The following is an 8,558-nucleotide window of genomic DNA, read 5'->3' on the forward strand; positions in this document are numbered from 1 at the left end:
TCTTTTGAAAGCAATCCATGATGATAAAATTGGATGCACAAAATCTAGAACAGTATCTACTACTATGTTTTCTAGGTTAGTGGAAATTGGGAATCCTTTTGTAACTTGCATTACTAATGTAGACAATATGGTGGCAGCACCAATGCCCGAGGCCGATGGATCTCCTACTCTATGTAATAATATTAGTTAATGAAAGAAAAGTTCGTATTACAACCCAAAAAAAAATACTTAGATATTTCGTAAAAACAAATTTCGTGGAGTGGGATGTAGGAGTATTCTTCTTCTCCAAACTTGACGCAGTGGAACTGGTCAACTCAAGTGAATTTGGAAAATGGGCTGGTCCGAATCCATTATTTTTGTTGATACATCGTTATAAAAAGGCGTAATACATACGGAGACACCTAAAGTTGGCACGATCTTTCACTTAGACACTTAAACTAGACCTCTTTCCAATTAGACATGTTTCTTAGGCAATTCTCATACCAATTAGACATGTTTTTTGCTGGCTTATTAATTAACCAAGCGCGTGTTCTGCAATCTCCGTCTACGTGGCAAAAGTAACCATTATAAATCATGCCACATCATTTTATTTGTCTACATCACTGTCCACCTCAGCTATATAGTGTTATTTCCACTAAAATACAGATAACTAGCCCTAAACAAACATCTAAACATATTACCATTGTTCCTTTTACCTTCGATGAAAACGAAGAAAGGTCCTACCACTGTTAATCTTCTTCTTCTTTTGGTCAATGGTGTTGGAATCTAGTATTTCCACTGATTTCTCACCGTATTTACAACGCTTGAAGGTCCAATCTCTCCTTATTTTCTATTGCTACAGCTAGGGCTAAGTAATCTGTAAGTTATTTCTCAAGCTAGGGTTTTTTTGGGGTTTTCCTTTGTGCTGGTCCCTTGTCGTCTTATGTAAGGGAATACTATGGAGGATGACTATATTTTAACTCTCTTTCACCACGGGGGTACATTTATCGAGCAACCTGTCCCACTATACAAGGGGAATTAGATGCTTTTGTTGTTGCTATCGATAAAAACCATTATAGTGTTGTCGAGTTATCTGTTTATGCTAAAGACCTTGGGTATGCAGTTGTCGAAGGGTTTTATTGTCAAAAGGAAAAAGATGGTGATTTTATCAAAGTCTTTTCTGATTTTCAGTTATATGAATTTGTGAAAGATTTAAAACATGGTGATACTTTGGATGTTTATTTGCGTCATGGTGTGAGTCAGTCTGAAGTAGTCGAAGAAAATGTTGGTCTTTTATGTGGGGCAGAAGTAGGTGGGGGTGGTAATGACCAATTTAAAGCTAGGGCAACACCTGGGAGTAATACAAATACTGAAAAACCTATTGAGCCGCCTACGGAACCAACTCACAATGCTGCTGAACCACCTATTGAGCCTCCTATTGAACCAACTTTGAATGATACTGAACCAACTCACAATTCTTCTGAACCAACTGTAAATGCTGCTGATGGAGATGAACCACCAGACCATAATGTTAATGAAGATGGAGTGCAATCAGATGTTGAGAGTAGTGAATCAGAAGAAGATGTTCTTCCAGAAGAAGATGATTCAGATGTTGATGATGGATTGAGATCTCTAAGGGCTGAAAGGATGAGCAAGAGGCAAGGTAAGCAGAGGAAAAAACCAATTGCAACAGATGAGATACCATTAGGAGAAACAGGTATTGACAGAGGATTTGAGGATATTGGAAGAAACAAGACTTCAAGATATGTAGGTAAATTAGGTGGTGATGAACAGTTTATTGATAGTTCAGAGGCTGATAGTGAAGATAGCACAGAAGAGTTAGATCCTGAAACTATTCCTGGTGTTGATATACCAGCAAGAAAGAGGAGTACAAAAGTGAGGTATGATCCTGATTATGAAGTTGCTATATTTGAACTTGGGATGATTTTTGAGAATGCTATAGAATTTCGGAAAGCATTAGCAAATTATGCAATTGAGTACAAGGTGCAGATTAAATTGAGACCAAATGAACCACATAGGGTGAGGGCTAAGTGTAAATCAAAGAGATGCAAATGGGTGTGTTATGCTTGTATTGATAGAGATTCAGGTGATTTTAAAGTAAAGAACTACTACCCAGTACACAAATGTGATACTTCAAACAAGAATAAGTTGTGCACTTCAAAGTTTGTTGCAAAGAAATTCAAAGATGAAATAACTAAGCAGCCCCACATAAGGATATGGGAAATACAGGAGTTGTGTAGGGACAAGCTAGGATTGTATGTTGGCAAGACAATTTGTTATAGGGCTAAACTGTGTGTTCTTAGAGAGTCCACGGGTGATTGGATATATGTTATGCAGCTGCAACTTCAGCCTTATTTTGTTTGTTTTGGCAGAATAGTTACTCTATGTTCTGAATAATTACTCTATAATGCACTTCAGTCTATATGTTCTACATTTTGAAACTGCATCTTATGGTTCTATGCCTTGTACAGAAGTTGTATATTACAGCACTTTCAAAATTCAGCAACTGTAAATTAAAACAACGGTTTCAACATCTGAATATAAACAGAAGTTTATAACAAAATTCAGTTGTATTTATACAACATCTGAATATTACAACAACAATTTCAAAACAGAAATTTAAAGCAACAATAGAAATCCGTCTTCTTTTTGCTCATCAGTCAACCAAAATTCATCAGTCATACAGTTTCCATAAAACGACTAACAATACAACAACAATCGTCAAAAGGATCCGTCTTCTTTTTGCTCGAACTTTCTCTTCTTCAAAAGCTTTGACTCTCTTTAATAAACCCCAAATTATATTCTTCGCTTGAGTAGGCATCTCATCGTCATACCAACAGAAATAATCACATCCACCCTTTTTCTACAAATATCACAAAACACTTTTAATCAATTTTTATCAAAGAAAATAATTCATAAAATAGAATTTACAAATTATGAACAAACAATTTACCTTTCCGATTTTGCAAGCAAAAAACCTACGACCTGGGTTTAATTGGGTCCAAGAAGTATTCAACTTTGGAGAAACACCACACTTACAGATTCGAGCAGCAACGCAAGGTGACATTGACGAGTTTATCGATTCCGAGAAGTTCGACATTAATAAACATGGCAACAACAGAAATGAGAGGAAGAAGAGAAGAGAAAAAATTAATTGATGCCAAGAAGAGAACAGAAACGAGAGAAAGAAGAGAAGAGAAGAAAAGATTTGCTGGAGAATTGCTGGAGAAATCTGAGAAGAAGAGAAGAGAACAAATAGGTTTTTTAAGAATTGGGAAAGGGATTAGGGTTTAAATAATAATTGACAATCCATGTTACCGTTATGTGTCTAATTGGGAAAGGAAAAGTCACTTTTTGGAATCCTTCACGCGCCTAAATAGGTTTGAAGTCACGCTATATGCCACCAGCAAAAAACGTGTCTAATTGGTATGAGAATTGCCTATGAAACGTGTCTAATCGGAAAGAGGTCTAGTTTAAGTGTCTAAGTGAAAGATCGTGCCAACTTTAGGTGTCTCCGTATGTATTACGCCTTATAAAAATAGTATGGGCTAGCCAGTTTTTGGACTGGTCATTCAAAAATAGTCAGCGTTTGCAAAGTCATTGAAAAATAGCCACTATTTTGCTGCAACACGGAAAGTTCCAGCATAATATACTAGAGATCGGTGCACCCGTGTATGAACTTCCAGCATATTATGCTGGAACTCCAACACGCGAAAATTTTCAGTATATTATGCTGGACCAGTATATTTATACTGGAACTCAGTATAGTTCCAGTATAAATATACTGGAACTCCAATATATTATACTGGAGAATTTTTTCGTATTTTGAACAGTATTTTTATTCAGATTTACATTTACATGAAAAGTGGCTAAATTTTGATTACTTTTGAAACTGTGGCTATTTTTGAATGACCACTTGTAAATCTGGTTATTTTTTAATTTCTTCCCACATTGTTTAGAGTAGAAATGACACTAGGTAGCCACTCTAAAGGGCTATTATTTAGAAATTAGCCCGTGCATCCTGAATTTTAGTTTTTCAATTCAAATTTTTAGGACAAAAATATTCTGAAGTTAAAATTTATATCTTATAAATTCAGGAGAAAATCAGGACTGACTAATCTCTAAATTGCATCCCTGGCTAGACCGCTAGGGATTGGGCCATGTTGACAAAGAAAAGCTAAATTGGTTTATCTGAAGGTGGCATTTTGTTAAAAATTTTGAGAAGAGTTTGACTACTTCTTTATTATATTCTTCTCTAACACTTACATATGGTGCACTATAATGAGCTTTTCTTACGCTTAAGATAACGTCAATTGCTTTGTTAAGTACAACAAACAGTCACTTTAACATTGCATAAATATAAGAAAAACTTGTGAGGATCTTCATCTTCGTGCTAAAACAGCAAAGTGTACAAAATCTGACAAATACATATAGGAACTATAGCTAGTCAGCAGTCACTCTCCTTCCATCCACCATATTCTTCTACTGCAGCTGTCTTCTGTCAAATTATTTAACATATCATGACACCCGAGTTCCATCGCGAGGAAAATAAAAATAAAAAAGTAAAAAAAAATAAAGCATAGTGAAAAATTCATATGATCATCTATGAAAGACAATCTACGGTATGTGTTGTTTATAACCTTCTATCACAGGTTAAATTTATAACCAAAAATGGATCTATGAAAGACAATCTACAGTATATGTTGTTTATGACCTTCTAACACATGTTACATGTATAACCAAAAATGGACCACCCTTAAATCGAGTAAAGTTATACTCGTTCAAGTTGACTGTGTCTTTGTAAGGTGAGAATATAATATATACTTTATTTTGTTCTTTCCATTCACATGGATTTCTTTCGTTTGATCGATTTTATTAGCTATCTCACCTTTTTCTTTTCCTTCTAAAATTAAAGTTTTCAAGAACATATACCAAGATTTAGAAAGACTACAAGATTTGTAAAGTTTGGTTGGATACAGCACCAGTAATAGAGCCAAAAATTTTACTAAGAGGTATCAAAATATAAAGAAGTAAACATATGAGGAAGTCAATGGGAGTCAACATATAGTAATATATACATATAAAATAAAAATTACCGAGGTGTAATTTTTCGGACAAAGGGGTTGTCCGTTGACACCTCTTTGGATAAGGTGGCTCCGCCACTGTGTGTAGCTAGACAAAAATTTATTTTTATGTATATATACTATATATTAAATCCTACTTTTTCATATATACTTCTTTATATTTTGGCACCCTTTAGTGAAATTCCTAAATCTCGCTACTACAGCTTAGGGTTCAAAAGAATACCTTAGGGGTGAAAGTGAGGCCAACTTGAATTTCCCCACAGTAAGATTGATCACTGCCAACCACACTATATTTTTGAGGATGAATATCAGCTTTTCCATTCTCCAATCCCAATTCAATCAATTCCTTCAAGTAGATACTACGAGTACACAATTGATTGAATGTAAATAATATAGTATTATATGGTTAAATTGACTTATAACAACCTGTATTGATCTTCGTATCAAGTCTGATATGATAACATAAACAAAAATTACTTACGTCGCTTCGCCAAGAGAGTCATATGAGGAAAAGGTATCATGATCCATGAGCTTAAGTATAAGCTTGTACTGCTTATCTGCAGAGGGATACTCTACCCTGAATGTAAACCGCTCCTTCCATTTTGGTTTACTGCCTTGGCCTGCATTATTAGTGAGCAAAAGTTTGAGAACATGTAAGTAAAAAAGATGTATTTAGTTCCCTTTTTACTAGAAAAAATGACACTATATAGCCGTTCTTAAAATAATATCTGAATATATATATATTATATACAAAAATTATACAAATTTTATATATTATTTTGACTACTAAATGTAAATAATTTTTGGCGCGGGCTAAAAATAATAATACCCCTTTTTATAATGTAGTTAATCGGTCCATTGGGTGATTACAAGAATGGCCTTGAAAGTGGGTGTTCTTGATTTTTTTTTAATTTGCTTGACCCATGAGCAGAACTTCAAATTTAACAAGTGTTGTCCATTGGATGCAACACTTTTGACTTTTGACCTTAAAGGTTTGTAAACGGGATAAGCGGGGTCCAAAAAAATCAAGACCAATCATTTTTAATATTATTGAGTGTAATTTTCTGCGGCCTATCCAACCACGTATTGGTCATTAAACAATTATTATTTCGCACAGTCCCACAAACAAAATGTCGGTCAATTAGTCTTGTTTGAAACATGCTACTATATCTTAGTAGTCAAACCATATTCTAATTTTTAGTTGTTGGATGAAGCTCATTCCTAACTTGTGCCTGGTAAAAGTATTAGCATTAATTAATGATTTGATTAACATATTAGTGCATGTCATACAAATTAAATGGACCGACTAGACTCTCACTAATTACCAAATATTATATGTCACACCTCCTTTTTGCGCGCCCGGCCCCGAAGGGTTAAATGCGCGAGGGGAGTTTTTCCAATTTAAGTGATAATATTCGAAATGAGATTATTTATTTAATTCAGAGTCGCCACTTGGGAAAGGTTTGGCTTTTGGTGTCCCAAGTCACCGGTTTATCTTGAATCCTAAATCGAGGAAATTTTCGACTTTTCCAAATGAAGTCTGCGAACCAGAAATTCTAAGTAAGGAATTCTGTTGACCCGAGGGAAGGTGTTAGGCACCCTCGAATCCCGTGGTTCTAGCACGGTCGCTTAAATTGTTATAATGGCTAAATATCTGATTTAAATACATGTTATGACTTACGTGCTTTTATTAAGTTTAAACCGCTTTTATTATTATCATTTATTTTTATAGAATTGCAACGTCGTGGAAATGCATCTCGAACCACGTCACAATCAATGCACCCGTAGTTGTTAATACATTTTGACTCCGTTGAGACTTGGATTTGGGTCACATCAATGTGCACCCGACTTTAAGAATATAATTTACTTAAAGTCGCGCCTAAAGAATCTAACGCGTTATTCTCTTTAGGGAGGGCAGTGGAATTCACTAAACAGTCCGTCCCAAATTCTAAGTATTTATCATGATCAATTATTGAGGGCCCCGCAATTTGCATTTTTTTTTATTTTTGGCGAGGTTCGTCTCATTAAAAAAATAAAACCTACACTGACTACATTTCTTATTGTTTTCGTTTTCCAGAAATAGAAGAAGGAAAGATGTATGCTAATTGAAATATAAAAACCGGATTACTATCAATTTCTAATCACTTATAAAAATGAAAAGACGCCATACCTTACGAAATATTTTGGTTGAACAAAGAAGCTATATGGAGGTGGATGGAATGCAATACTTAATTCGAACATTTCCTCGAATCGAGCTTAACTAGATTTATTTAAGCTAGGTTGAGAAAATTGAATGCTAGGCATTGTTACTAATGGGGATTCGAACATGTACCTGTATGTTGCCTAACGGTCTTGATAAAAGGAAAGGAAAATAACACAGAACATTATTGTGTAGGTGGAAATATTCTATCTTATACATGTCATTATTTGATGGGAAAACAGTCGAAAGTTCTATGCCAATTATCCACACCTTCTAAATATTATACTATTACATCTTATACTTAGCAAACAACCATAAACTAAGATGCAAAAAACTAAACTTGATCAAGCATTGTCTAACTAAACTTTCACTACTGAATTACACTAATTGATTTATACAACAGAGATCAGTGTATCACAAGCAATACAAAACAGATATCTGAATCTTCTTCAAGAACTCCTTTCATTTCATGCTTTTGGACTGTTACAGTTAACACCAAAGTGGGATTTGAAATGTGTACCTGGAAAAACACTGAATACTGAAATGCAAAGAAGAAGTGAAGCAGAAAAGTCAGCGGCCAGCAGGAAACCAAATAGCAGCAGCAACAGCAAGTAACCAGATAGAAAGCAGAATCCCAGTGCAAGATGCAGTTGGAATCAATGAAAGATGACAGAGTGTGGCAAGTTCCCAGTAACGTGAATCAAAATTTAGGCAAAACAGATCTGGGGATGCACTGATGCTACACACAACTAAAACCCTCAAACATAACTTAAGAGAAATGATATGGAACAGGGAAATCCGGCCAGATGAGAATCAAGACAAAGAGGAAAAGATGCAGTTCCTCTTTCCTGTGTTATCCTCCTTCTATCTATTCCTGTCTGTGTGTATATATCTGTATGTATTTCCACTCTCTTTTTTCAAAAATTCCTCACAGTGTCTGTATTTTCTTTCCCTCCTTTTCCAATATTTTTCTCCTCTATGTGTGTGTGTGTGTGTGTGTATCAAAATCTTTGTATCTATCAATCTCCCTCTCCCTGTGTATTACTCTAGTATCCGATCCTCTCCCCCCTCTCCTCTATTTCTATCCCTTTTATAAGCCTTCCTTAACCTTTTTAACAGCCTGTTTGGGCTATCACAGTACCCTTCCCATGTGCCTTCCCATTTTCAGATTCCAGTTAGTTATTTAAATATTAACCCCCATCATTCCCTTGGCAGGCTTAACTTTAAAAGGCTTAATATTTCTTAAACTAAAGCAAGGTATGGGGCAGTAGAAT

The 8,558-nt window shown here is 35.1% G+C and overlaps 1 long non-coding RNA gene across 1 annotated transcript; it reads right to left on the reverse strand.

Moving 5' to 3' along the window:
* Nucleotides 1-4,296: 4,296 nt before the first annotated feature.
* LOC104231777 (uncharacterized) lies at nt 4,297-5,398 on the reverse strand. Its single transcript, XR_011406502.1, has 2 exons — nt 5,308-5,398; nt 4,297-4,495 (listed from the first exon to the last, which is right to left on the reverse strand). It is a non-coding gene; the product is annotated as an uncharacterized lncRNA (long non-coding RNA).
* Between the last annotated feature and the right edge of the window lie 3,160 nt (nt 5,399-8,558).

The sequence above is a fragment of the Nicotiana sylvestris genome, chromosome 4 (genome assembly GCF_000393655.2).
Source record: "Nicotiana sylvestris chromosome 4, ASM39365v2, whole genome shotgun sequence".
NCBI classification, from domain to species: domain Eukaryota; kingdom Viridiplantae; phylum Streptophyta; class Magnoliopsida; order Solanales; family Solanaceae; genus Nicotiana; species Nicotiana sylvestris.